Source organism: Opisthocomus hoazin, chromosome 2 (genome assembly GCF_030867145.1).
Source record: "Opisthocomus hoazin isolate bOpiHoa1 chromosome 2, bOpiHoa1.hap1, whole genome shotgun sequence".
In the NCBI taxonomy this organism is placed as follows: Eukaryota; Metazoa; Chordata; class Aves; order Opisthocomiformes; family Opisthocomidae; genus Opisthocomus; species Opisthocomus hoazin.
This window is the reverse complement of record NC_134415.1, coordinates 109,025,502-109,039,482: the sequence shown is the minus strand read 5'-3', so window position 1 is coordinate 109,039,482 and position 13,981 is coordinate 109,025,502.

Here is a 13,981-nt window from a genome sequence, read left to right as displayed (position 1 = left end):
TCAAGGAAGGCAATGCCTATTTATCATAGTCTCCTGATACTGGTTCAAAAGGCCATCGCGTAATGGACAGAAATATAGATATAGTCTGCTTTCCCATCACCACAAGTCAACAGCAATGACAGGCCCACTGACAGACAATTCAAGTGTTCTCCGAAGCCCTCCGTCCTCAAAGCAGTACTTCACTAGTTCAGCGTACCTGTTGCATTGGTAGAAGGAAATATCCAGAGTTTATTCAAGGGCACTTTACAATGTCAAGCCTTCTGTTCAAACTGCGGTCCCAGCCCAGGCTGTCTTAAAGCAGCTGTCCCATCGTGTCGGACCAGTAGCTGAAGCCTAGGCCTTTTACCTGACCTTCTCTCTCCCCAAAGGCGTATCAGCCTTGCAATCAGCCAATCTGATTTTAATAGCTCCTTGTTAGAGGAGGTGATGCTGGTTAACACAGCTCTTCTAGGTATCTCAACGAACCAGTGCATCACTCCTGCACTCTCATGGAACTGTCAGGGTCTTCATCCAGATCTGATGGTCTTCCAGTAGACAGCCCAGTGCTGGCTCAGGGGAGAGCACCTACAGAAATCTTCCCCATGAAGAGACCCATTGCAAGGTGGGAACTATGACTTATTTCTCTGACTGGAAGAGAATTTCAGCCTTGGCCATTGGATGAAAATTTGACTTGGGGAGGTTTTCTGTGTCAAATATCCCATGTTATGTTCTGATCTTAGAATTTCTTCGGGGTTTGTGCAGGTCTATAGTTGCAGGTATTTTAGCAAATTGCTCTCCAGCGTGATACTTCTTTATGGAATGCAACAACTGAAATAGCAGAGTGCAGGCCAAAACACTGAGCCATGTAGCAAGGCTTAAGCAGGAATTAATTTAGGTAGAGTAGTGTTTGGATCTAATCCCAAATGCAGGAGTCTGGGTATTTAATTGCAGTGCAGCTGTTCACATCAACGTGCCAGAAGCAAAAAGCATCAAGGAGGCTGGGAGAGCATGGACAGTATGGCCTCAGGGGGTAGCACAAGGAAGAGAGAAGATGTATTTAGAAATCATTTATTTAGTCCTACTGTAATCAGAAAAATGAGAATTTACAATGACCACAGCAGCTAATTCATCTGCTGAATTCCACTCCTGCATTATTGCTTTCTCCTTCTTGATCGCAGTGGTCGAGGAAAGGGACCCCTCGCACAGATAGCGTACATCCCTCCTCTTGCGTCTGCTCCCTGGGAACGGAAAGGGCAGTGCCAGAGACCCTCCCGGTTCACACCACGGCAACAGCAAGCCATGGCTGCATGCTTCAGCCCAAGGCAATTACAATACTCTTCAAGGCAGCGAGACACAGGTGCTTCGCTTCAGACGAGACTATGCCCCTGGCAAGCAGATTTTGCCTGTGGTGCTCAAGGGAACTGGTCCTGGTTCACACCAGTCTAACCAAGGACATCAACACGCTGCTGGGGACTAACAAGCTACTTTGGTTCACCTGTGTAACAGTAATTGCCCAAATACATTTCTCTTACCCGATGGGAAATACAGGGTAGCTCCAGATAGGTTGCTTCCCTTCCACTGAGAGGTCGATCACCTGATATTTGCCACGGAGTAAAGTTGTTGGGGCTCGCAGCTGCTGTGCCACAGCTAACACATGGCCAATCCAGAGGGTACCGTGCCACAAGGTCCGTAATCCTGAGAGCAGCATCAAGCTCAAAGGCCTGAGGAAACAATAGGAGGAGGTTATTCAAGAATTAAATTTAATTAGGATTCCAATCAGAGTGGAACAAAGGAAATAAATAACTAACAAACTTATGCTAAGTAATCAGGATAATTAAGATTGCATTTGTTTGTATATTTAGAAAACCTCTGCAGCTGTGTCAGGTGAGGAGGTTACGCACTCTTCCCTGAGCTTGTTAATTTAAGAGAAGCCATACCTTGAAAGATTTTTTTTACTAGATAGATGGAGAAATTGCCGACGGACGCAGGCAGCTCTTTGATGTGACTGTTTTCCTGCCGGTGGCAGGAATCACAGAGCAGACAGCAAGGTCCGCTCTGGGGGTTCCCAGCTTCCTTCCCTGCTGGGGTGTGCATGAAAAGCTGCTTTTATTTGACTTTAGTTTCTCTGGCTCTGTCTGACAGTGTTTTATCCCGTTCCCCTTGGTGCCCGTGCCTCGGGGCCGAGGATGCTCTGGTTCTGGCCTCACGGTGTTGGCTTGCTTTCCCCCACAGCCGCTGGCGGGACGATAAACCCACAGCGTTGGGAGCCCAGCCCCCGGCGGCCGATGGCCAGTGGGCAGGGGCTCGGGCTGGCCGGGAGAGCAGGGGTCATTCGTGCAGGATCAGAGCTGCTGCCACCAACCCGGCGGTGCGGGAGCCATCGAGGCCCTGGGGAATGGCGTCAGGGAGCTGGCGTGTGCCTCCCTGCATACATTTATACAGTACATAAGTACATTGATCAGTAACGTAAAATGTATACAATCATATGTAACAAATACACATAAATTTACATATTGTAATTATATAAAGAATATAATAATAGATACATTTATATGTTGTATATGTAAATAATGTAATACACTTGTAAAATAATAGGTACATGTGATATATACTATATACAGATACGTCATAGCACGTAATATATACTATATATTTTATGTTAATATGTGTAACTGAAATGTTTATATAATATATATGTAGTGTAATAGAATCACAGAATCATAGAATCATTTAGGTTGGAGAAGACCTTTAAGATCATTGAGTCCAACCATTAACCTAACACTGTCAATTCCACCACTAAGCCATGTCCCTAAACTCCGCATCTACGCCTCTTCTAAATACCTCCAGGGATGGTGACTCCACCACTTCCCTGGGCAGCCTGTGCAATACTTCACAACTCTTTCAGTAAAGAAATTTTTCCTAATATCCAATCTAAACCTCCCCTGGCGCAACCTGAGGTTGTCTTCTCTCATCCTATCGCTAGTTACTTGGGAGAAGAGACCAACACCCATCTTGCTACAACCTCCTTTCAGGTAGCTGTAGAGAGCAATAAGGTGCCCCCTCAGCCTCCTCTTCTCCAGACTGAACAACTGAACAAACAATCAATCTAGATTTATATTACTATGTTTTATATTTGTGCATTATAATATACATAACAATAACATATGCATGTAATACATATGTATTATATATATGATGTGGTATTAGAATATTCACCATTATTATTATACATAATATGTATACATAAAAATCTTACCTGAAATTTATGAGTGGATCTGTCAGGTTTGGCTTGTGCCTTTGCAGTGGTGAGGCAAGAGGTGCAGAGCAGAGGTGCCTTAACACGCTGCCTCATAGAAATTCCAAATAAGAAATAACACTGTGGTGTCCAGCTCTTGCTTCTTTTCATTTTAATACCATTTGTCCACTGGTAGCATTTTCAAGCTAAATATACTGGTGGCGATAAGAGGGCTAGGTATCGGCTCTTTTGATGTTACCCCACTGCTGCAGGACACCTCTGCCCTGACGCATTTGCCCAGATGCTTATTATTTTCTTTTTATGGATTGTGTTTAATTCCCAAGAAGTAGCTCAGACAAAAATTAAATACCGAGTCAAGATTTCTGAAGATGGCTCCTTCCCTGTGAGATTTCCCGAGGAGTGGTGAGATTTGTGTCCTGGGATAAAGACGATGCACAGCGCTCTTCAGAGCCATGCAGCTGCCTCAGTCCAAACATCTGAAGAGCTGATGGTCTGAAGTGCTTGGAAAGTATTTCTTGGGCAGAATGTGCTTTTTCATACTTTCAGTATAATATCTACATTGCATTCACTTCTTAGAGAAAGCAAATATTCAGAATTCTCTTGAAAGAAGAGAGCAATGGTTGTTACGCGAAGGACGGTGTAGTGGTTGCAGAGACTTCAGACGGGAATTTTGAGAAATAGCTTTGGGCAGCTGGGCACAAGAAGAAATGTGTGGAGACAGCCAAGAGCAGTGATTGATTTCCCAGTCTCCAACCACATCGACACTCATCTGATCACACCGATCTTTTTTTGGTGTTTTTTCCTCTGTGTTTTTCCACAGAACTGCTTTCAGCTGAATTTTATGACAGAGCTTCCAGTTTCTTCACTGAAATTGGCAGGAGTATTTTTTTTTTGAGAAAATATTTTGAAAATTCATACTCTTACAAGGGTGAGGCAATAATAGCACATAAAATATGAATTCCTAAAATACATCTCTAATTTCTTCTTTCTTGATTTTCAGAAACAACTCTACAATGCAATAAAAGGTCAGTCTGGAGAATCTGAGACTTAAACACAAAATTATGGGGCTTGTGGTGTTTATTTGATGGCAGATTTGCGTGAATTTAGATCCAAATCCAAGTCCAATGAAGTCAACACAAGGCCCATCATGGTCAGCAGACCTTCTCTGGTGTCCATGGAGTGTTGTTGTGGTGGGTCAATGCATTACAACCAGCAAGCACTTGCTCTCTCTCCTTAGCCCATGATCATCCACAGGACCTCATAGTTGGAAGGCATCTTATCAACAAACAAATTCAGAGAGCAACAGAAAATTGCAAAGGCAAGACTGAGCAGACAGCACGGGCTACAAATGAGGTGCAAGTGAGGAAAAAAGGTTAAATGGGTTTTGATGCTGAAGGATTGCCTCTTCAAAGCATTCCCTCTGGTAACACTGCAGGGTGCTACCAAATCCAGTGGGGTTGAATCAACCTGAGTAAAATTTGAATTTTTCCAAAGTGACAGAGCAATGCTGGAGCTCTTTAGGATTGGGGTGTTCTGAGAAACCTTGTAACGTTCACCCCACAAGCTGAACTGCCTCCTGCTTTATATTCTGCAATGTCAGTCAGCTATTCCTTTGAAGGGAACAGCCCCCCCCCCAATTACAGTGTCTCATGGAGTCACACTTCACTTTACTGTTTCTCCCTGACGAAACTGCCACTAAAGACCAAGTTTTCATCTGCTCATAGGTTAATCACAGAGTATTCCCCTGCTCTGTCCCTGGGGGTATACCACTAAATGTAAAAAAAATTCCTTCCTAATGGGTTATGTGTATAGTTATACACTTAGTATACCATTAAGTATATAGAAAAATTTGTTAATGGGTTTAAGTTATATTACCTTGAATCCTTCATATAATAACCACCCATCTGTATTCTGCCAGTAGGCTTGGCCTCATGATGAGATGTTTGTTACGTGCTGGGGAGCTTGGCTCGCAGCGGGGCTCTGGGACCATCTCGGTGAAGGGGCGTTGTCGCGAGAGCTGCATCGTGGTGGTGGGCGCGACGCTGGCTCTTCTCCCCGACACACACACCGAAACCTCCCAACGGCTTGGTGGGATGTCTATGAAATGAGAACGTCTTTCTGGCAGCATGAGTGGCACAGGTGGGCATGCGGCTGGCCCTGTGGTGGGGCTGCGGCGTGGCGGGGCTGGCGTTTGCAGGCAGTCCCAGCCATAACAGGGCAAACAGTGGCTCTCACCTGGCCTTGTGATAGCACGAGATTGGCTCGCAGAGGTGCCAGTGAGTCTTACCAGGGACCGTCACTCGTGTGGATGGTGTCTAGGGTGTTTCTGATGAAAGGAGTGATTTTTTTTAACGCTTCCTCTCAGGGAAAACTTGAATGGAGAGGTGGTGCCCCACTGCAGGACCTGAGACTTTTTACCTTATCCCAATTCATCTCTTCCTAGTCTGTGGGTCATTTCAACATAGAGGATTTTTGTGAGACTTGTGCTTCCATGGGGGAAGTTACAGGGGGAGGTATCTAAACAGTTAGAAATATTTAAAGCAGTTAAAGAAACATATTGGTGGCATAAGCATGTGCACTTAAATCAGGACTGAGCTAGATATACTAAATTTAAACTTCCAAAATTGGAATTAGGGCCCAGAGTGAAGGAAAATATCCAACAACCCTCCTCCTCCTTCATACACAGAAGTACTTCAAGTGCAAACCCACCCCAGAAATCCCCTCTCACGTCCGTTGTATGGAGCAGGCTTTGCTCTATGGCACTTGCATATGGATAGGATTTACAAAGCTGCTCACCACATCTCTAGCCCTGATGGACGCAATTTCTGTTTCCGTATATCGCAAGAGGAGCAAACTGGGTTATTACAAAAAGCCCAGCCCTAGCATTTGGTCTCCAGCATCTCCTAGAGCGGTAATAACTCCCTGTGTTTCACCGCCAGCTCTCTGCAAGCACATCAGCAGGCAGAAGGATGTACCACGCGTGAAACCTGAGCGGGAGACCACAGCACACCAGAAAGAGCCTCACTCAGGAGCTTTTGCATCAAGTTTATAACTTCTGCCTTCTTTAAAGACATTCAGAGTTTTTTGGAAGTGGCAGAGATTACCTTATTCCCCATCAGGTGTTCCATGGGTGATGCAGTTTTTTGGCAGGGATGATGAAGATGATTCTTTTGTCTAAACCACCCAACCTCGCTGTATGCCTAGCTGGTAAATGGCAGTCGCATCCAGGCAGACTCTCAAAGAAGAAAACGCCTCATCGCTCGTAGAAAGGAGGAAAAGTTAAATTTTCTAACATTACAGTTTTCATGGCAGTTACTAAGCAGCTGGGGCTGGGAGCTGATTCATTCTTATTTTCAAGACTCTGTTCTCTTCCACTTCTTCCTTTCTCTTTTAAGCACAGATGGAAGGCATTGACCGCATCCTTACTTGTTCCTGCTGTGTGAAAGTCTCCTGATTTGGCAAAAATAATTATGCATTGAAAAAAAAATTGTAAATGCAGGAATTTGTACAGGTCAATTTGTGAACATGTGCACAGTACAGGGAAGGTGTAAGGATCTTGTCTGGAAATCTGCCCTCAAATACCTTGCAGTAATGGATATTCAGACTCGGTTATTTCAAAGAGCAAATCTACCAGGCACCAGAGATTACTGAAAATAAAACATGTACATCATTTTTGTAGAAAAGCCTTGGTAGGCAACATGGAAAAATGACGTATAATGAATTAAAACAGATCCTGAGGGTTTGCTTAGCTCCGGGGCTTCTTTCTTTCCCAGCATGCCACCGGCCGCGGGATGGCCGTGCTCGCTCGGAGACCTCATTTATACTGACTTGACATCTTGGGGAGGCTTGCACAGAGGTAATCACCTTCACCAGGGCAAGGACGTTGGCTGGCTTTTGCAACTACAATAAAATGATGCCAGTTTTGACAGCAGATGTTTAAATTTAAACCCCTCTGCATGTCTGACTGCAAAAGGCGGCCAATATTTTCAGAACGCTGTCAGAAATAGTTTTGGTCTGGTGTTTGCCCAAGTCCTTTGAGTTGTCCTAGAGCTGGTCAGAAGAAGAGCTGGATTTCAACAGGAGATTAACAGAGAGATGGAACTTTTAGCTTCATATTTTCAACTTTTTTTTTTTTGACTACTTCTACTTGCGTCTAAATTTCTGAAAGAAATGTAATTTCTCTGCTCTTTTGGTCATCATACTTCCCCCACACTGGTGCTATAGGAACAGTTCAGAGTAAGAAGGAAACCGGCAATAACTTTTTGTCTCTTGACAATCTTGATGATTGATAGCATATGAAATAAAGCTCCATTCCTAAAAAATAAACTAGGGATTTCTGCTGTCACATTAACTTGATTTTACCTTAGGCATATAAACTATTATTTGGGGTACATAATATTGAGTAGAGGATTTAAAAATACCAAACAGGTTAGTGAATTGGACCATGCGCGACAATGAGAGTAACAAAAGAAATCACGTGTATTTAAAGTCAAACCCTAGAAGTGAGCATAAGAGGGCTGTGTGGAAAGAGTGAGAACAGGATGGGAGGAAAATCAGTACTGAGAAAAGCAGATATTTGCATAAAATTATTATGCAAATAATAATGACATCTGGGTGTACAATTTATGACGTTTCGTAGTGCAACTGTTATGTTACAAGTCACAGATAGTTTTCCTGCTCCAGTCAGTGCATTAAATGTGTCAGAAGTATGAATATTTTTGCCTGTATCCTATGTACCTGAAGTTGGGCTCCTGCACCAAAGCTGGACACCAACCTCACCTTTTGGTCAAGTGGCAAAGCGGGGGCTCATACGGAGGAGCTCCACCTGATGTGCCTCAGGAGAGGGCTCGCCCTGTGGATGTCCAGTGCTGAAGGTTTACAATGGGTCCAGCCACCCCATGTCACTGGGGAAGAGGGATGCGAGTGTAGACATGAGACAGCTGCCTCTACCCACGCATGTTTGCGATTGCAGACTTGCCAAGCTCAGCAGTCTTGCTGTCTGTGATTCGTTTGGGACTGGGTATTGTGCTGGAGATAATTATGGTTGTTTAGCATTCGCAAACAATCTTCTACAGAGCACAGACAAGATCATGGCTCTGTCTCAGAGTTTACAGTGGAGAAGAGAATTAATGAAATTTTGTAGATTACTTATGCTGAAGTTCAGTCACTCTGTTCTCACTGTTTAATTACATTTGTTTGGGGAGCCACGGGAAGAGCATGGAAGGTACTAGGTGTCTCTGATTTGAAGTTTTTGACCTACAACCACGTTCCTGCTCGTGCTCCCTCGGTGCCCTGGTGCCCAGCCCACCTGCAGCAGGGACCTGCCTTCTCCCCAGGCCCACTGCTGGAGGCACCTCGTGGGGCTGGGAGGTGGCTGAGGCCAGCGCCGCAGTCTCCTGGGGATAAGTCCATGCCACCTCCAGCATTTGTCATCCTGAGATCCAGGGCACCTGAGGCACTGGGCTCTAGGAGAAAAGCAAGCAGCACCAGCTGCACCCTCCAGCCACATGTCCAGAGGCACTGGCTGTCTGTGGATATCTGTGTTAAGAAAAGCTTTCCACCATCTGGTGGGTCCCAGGTGACCAGGAGTGCCCAAGCACTGATGGAGGCTTAGATATTTTGGAGTCCTCTTTCATCTGCTCCTGTGGGGACCCCTGGAACCCTCCTGGCATGGTATGGCTGATTTTGGTGAGGTCGAGCTTTGTGGTAACTAAAGAAAGGCACCTGAAGTAGGAAGTCATGATTTTGGCTTCAGTGCCTTTACCAATCTAAGCCAAGATTTTTTTTTTCCCCTCACAATATTAAGGACCGTTTCCCAGGCAGAGTGGGCAGAACAGCAAGAGATTGACTTTGCTGGAACTTATTTTACTAAACAAAACTGAAAACAAAACACCCATTTCCAGCACTGCCGTTGTACCGGGCAACTCTTGGTAGCACTCGGCAATGCCGCCATGCACATTGATGATCCTGGATGCCAGCCTGCGGGATGGAAAAGGTCTGGAGGTCTGGGATGGCTCATCCCTACTTGCACATTAGATGGCATCTTCCCTCTGCTGATTCTGCAGTATTGAGTGCTGGTCGGTGTGTTGGCAGGTTCCAGGATAACCAACTGCTCCTCAGCCTCCTGTCCGCACCAGCTTTATCCAGCACTGACTTTGCAGGCGCAGCGGTGTGTATCACATATCCACTAAAGCATCACCAAGCAGGGCAGCCTTAGCTTTGCAAGAGTGCTGTAACACAGAGCATATGGTAGGTCAGGGAAAAAAATGCTTGCTTTGTGTGAGTCAGCAGAGGTACATGTTGCGGACATGGTGTCCACGGTCAGGGCTGGTGGGGAGATGGTTGGGTCCGGTGCTTTTACCAGCCTTCTCCGCTCAGGCTACCAGTTTATTCATTCTTTCTGGCAGGTCACATTTTCTGCACTTCTGATTTTTGTTGCTTTCCTCTGAGCTCTCTTTAACTGGTTCACATCTCCCTTGAAGGGTGGTGCCCAAGACACAGCAGTCCCCAGCACCAGGCAAAGCAGGAGGACCCCTCCAGGTGCCATCCAACCTGCACCCCCCCTCTCAACGTCCCCACAAGATCGCTTCCTGCCCCCGCAAGAATTTGACGCTGCTGGCTGGTGCTGCGATCCACTCCATCGGTCTCGCGCCCCTCCTCACCCCGTGTTCACGCGGCTGACGCGTTTGCCAAAGCATCAAGCTTTATGCGCTTGTCCCTCTTGAATCCCACTGCTGACCCGAGAGCACTTTGCAGGTTCTAGATGATTGTGATTTCTGCTCCAGTCTTTCAGTGCCCGCACACCTTCCGAGGCTGATGTTTTATGCATACCCACTCTGACAACATGAGTCATTAGTAAAAATACCAGGCGGCCCTCGTTCACAGCAGCGCGCAGCAGCCCATTCTGTGCTTTTTTTTCCAGACACTCAAAGAATACTGTTCATTCTTTGTAGGTTTTCAGACGAGACCTGTAACCTCATTACCGCAGTTCATTTAAGAGCTCTTTCCCCCAGCTTGTATATGAAAATGTAATTCGTGACTCTCTTGCCGAAGTCATGTGCTACAATGCTTGCTCACTTGCTTGTAACGTTGTCTAAGAGGGAAACTGGGTTCGTTACACACGATTTATTCCTGGTAAACATTTTGGCTGGTTTTTATCCTCTTATTTTTCTGTGGTTTGCAGATAGTTCTGATTATTTGTTGAGTACTGTTGAGTGTTTGTTGAGCATCATTGAGTGGCAAGCTGATCCTAGGCTTTTCCATCTGAAAGATACTTACCCTTTTTCAGTCCTCTGGGACCTCACCCATCCTTCATGAACCTCAGCTATAACCACTAATGGCTCTGAGACTCCTTCAGCCAGGTCCCAAAGTACTCCAAAGTGAATTTCCTTGGATCCACCTGACTATAGCATAGTTATTAGGTGAATGCTTGCTCTCTTGCTGCAGGACCTCTCAGGGAGTGGAAGCAAGTGGATTCTGATACCGGAATATTACTTAAAATAACCATATACTGATTATATTAATTAGATATCACAACTGTTAGAGATATTACTGTTTCAGACTTGGTATGTACAAAGCATCTGAGACATCGGCATAACTCCCTTTCAACATTATCTAATATAGCACAGACATTTTCAGCAAGGTTGATGGTCTGAGTGATTCAGTTGCTTCTTGTTCTCACTGTGCAAGCGCATTGACATTTTCCCTGCCCCTTTTACTAGGAGCCACTGGCAAAAAAGGCAGGGAAAAAAGTCTATTGCTTGCTGTTGACTTTTCAGAAACACTAACAGGTTGCCAGAGCAACCTGTCAGACTTTACTTCTTGCTCATCTGCATGGGAAACAAACTGGGGCAGGAAATTGTGTTTAGCATTGGTTCGTGCCTAGCGCAGCAGGGACATCCTGAGGGCCTCTCGGAGCGCCTGCGATCAGAGGAGTAGATGTTCATTCATCAAGGACTGATATCATCGCTGGCTTTAGGACACTTAACACACTGCTTATGCAGCTGGAGGGAGGGAAGACCGCTGAGTCATTTGCAGATAGATATGGAGCCAGATGACTTAAGATCTTGGCAGGTTTTGATTTTTTTTCTCAGGGAGAGAGGATCTTAAGCACCCAGGAGCCATCATTTCTATTCAAGAGATTTTTTTTTTTTAAGCCACAGGCCAGTTTTTTTACTATTGTAGCCTTACCTATGGCAGCAGCTCATATCCTTCCACGCAAAGATCAAGGCTCTTCAGCGCAGGCACCTGATGGTATCAGGGACCTGAGGGGGCTGCTGTCAACCAGGGTGACCCACGCAGCCCGGAGAGCTGCCCAGGCGCAGAGCGGGTCTCTACCCAGGGACACCGGCACCCAGAGCACACGCTGCCTGCATGGACAGGGCAGCCATCAGCCCCTGCTCCGACTGCCATCGACAGAGCAGAACTGTGAGAAAAAGGAAATATTATTACCTGCCTGTTGCAGATGGGGAAATGAAACAACTACTGGAGCCCCTAATCAGACCGAAATGTAAAGCTTGAGCTATGTTCTCCATATACCCTCTCTTTTTCTCGCTCTCTCTTGGTAAAGTGGATGATTTCAGGTTCTTGGCACCACCTCAGCTCACACAGCACAAAGCACGCACAGCGCTTTATTTACAGTGGAGCATGGACCTGCAGATAATTCACCCTCAGCGATATTACACAATTACTTACAGATGCCTGTGTTGAAAATAAATGAAAATTATTATTTATTGAGAACTTCTCAGCAGTCTCTGGGATTTAAGAATATAATAACCAGTAACATTTTATGCCAAACATTGTGTTAACAGAAACAATACTATAGTATAGGTATCGACAAAGGCATATTTCTTTTAAAGGGCTGTTAGACTACAACGAGTACATGCAGTCCAGCTTTAAAGGAACTATGAAAATTGAGGTAGAGCACAACTAACTTTTGAATGAAATCTGAGGGATGACAGTGAGGCTCATGAGAAACACAAGACATCTCAGGGGTCGAGGGGATTCAGTGCTGACACGTGCAAGGTCATTTGTTGTGCTGCTTCACACCCCTTTCAACATGCATTGCACGGTGCCAGGGTGTGGGATATCTCAGGATGACTGACATTATTTCTGTCTGAAAAGGACTGCGGATGACACCAGAGTGGTGCAGCCAGTACCCTGGAGGGATGGGATGCCATCCAGAGGGACCTTGACAAGCTCAAGAAGTAGGCCCATGTGAACCTCATGAGGTTCAACAAGGCCAGGTGCAAGGTCCTGTACATGGGTCAGGGTAACCCCCGGTATTGGTGCAGGCTGGCGGATGAAGGGATTCAGAGCAGCCCTGCCAAGAAGGATTTGGGGGTACTGGTGGATGAAAAGCTGGACACGAGCCAACAATGTGCGCTCACAGCCCAGAAGGCCAACTGTATCTTGAGTTGCACCAAAAGCAGCATGGCCAGCAGGTTGAGGGAGGGGATTCTGACCCTCTGCTCTGCTCTGGTGAGACCCCACCTGGAGTCCTGAGTCCAGCTCTGGAGCCCTCAGCACAAGAAGGACATGGAGATGTTGGAGCACAGAATCACAGAATCACAGAATGGTAGGGGTTGGAAGGGACCTCTGTGGGTCATCTAGTCCAACCCTCCTGCCGAAGCAGCGTCACCTACAGCAGGCTGCACAGGATCTTGTCCAGGCGGGTCTTGAATTTCTCCAGAGAAGGAGACTCCACAACCTCCCTGGGCAGCCTGTTCCAGTGCTCCGTCACCCTCAGAGGGAAGAAGTTCTTCCTCATGTTCAGACGGAACTTCCTATGCTTCAGTTTGTGCCTGTTGTCCCGTGTCCTGTCGCTGGGCACCACTGAAAAGAGTTTGGCCCCATCCTCCTGACACCCACCCTTGAGATATTTGTAAGCATTTATAAGGTCCCCTCTCAGCCTTCTCTTCTTCAGGCTGAACAAGCCCAGCTCGCTCAGCCTCTCCTTGTAGGAGGGATGTTCCAGTCCCCTCACCATCCTTGTAGCCCTCCGCTGGACTCTCTCCAGTAGCAGAGCAGGTCCAGAGGAGGGCCACAAAAATGACCAGAGGGCTGGAGCACCTCTCATATGAGGAAAGGCTGAGAGAGTTGGGGCTGTTCAGCCTGGAGAAGGCTCCAGGGAGACCTCACAGCAGCCTTCCAGTACTTAAAGGGGGCTTATAAGAAAGATGGCGACAAACTTTTTAGCAGGGCCTGTTGCAGTAGGACCAGGGGCAACAGTTTTAAACTAAGAGAGGGTAGGATTTAGACTGAATATAAGGAAGAATTTTCTTATGATGAGCGTGGTGAGGCACTGGCACAGGTTGCCCAGAGAAGCTGTGGCTGTCCCCTCCCTGGCAGTGTTCAAGGCCAGGCTGGACAGGGCTTTAAGCAACCTGGTGTAGTGAAAGGTGTCACTACTCATGGCAGGGGGGGTGGAACTAGATGGTCTTTGAAGGTCCCTTCCAACCCAGACTACTGTGACACTATTCCATGACTGCGGCTTTGTTGCTTGGGAAAATCAAGTGCCAAGAGCCATTGTTTTTCTTTGCCATAGAAGCAAGTTGTCTTGGTCTTTGATGGTGGTAGATTTGACACTTAAGTGGACTCTTGCTTTATAACATTCTGCTTTGGAAACCCTCAGCCAGCTGTCCGCAGCGCTTACTCACACGGTAAGAAACATCCCTCACCCAGGCCTCCGCGGGGTTGCTGCTGGGCACCTCCTGCTTTGTCCATGCCTCATGCCCAGGGGCCAGC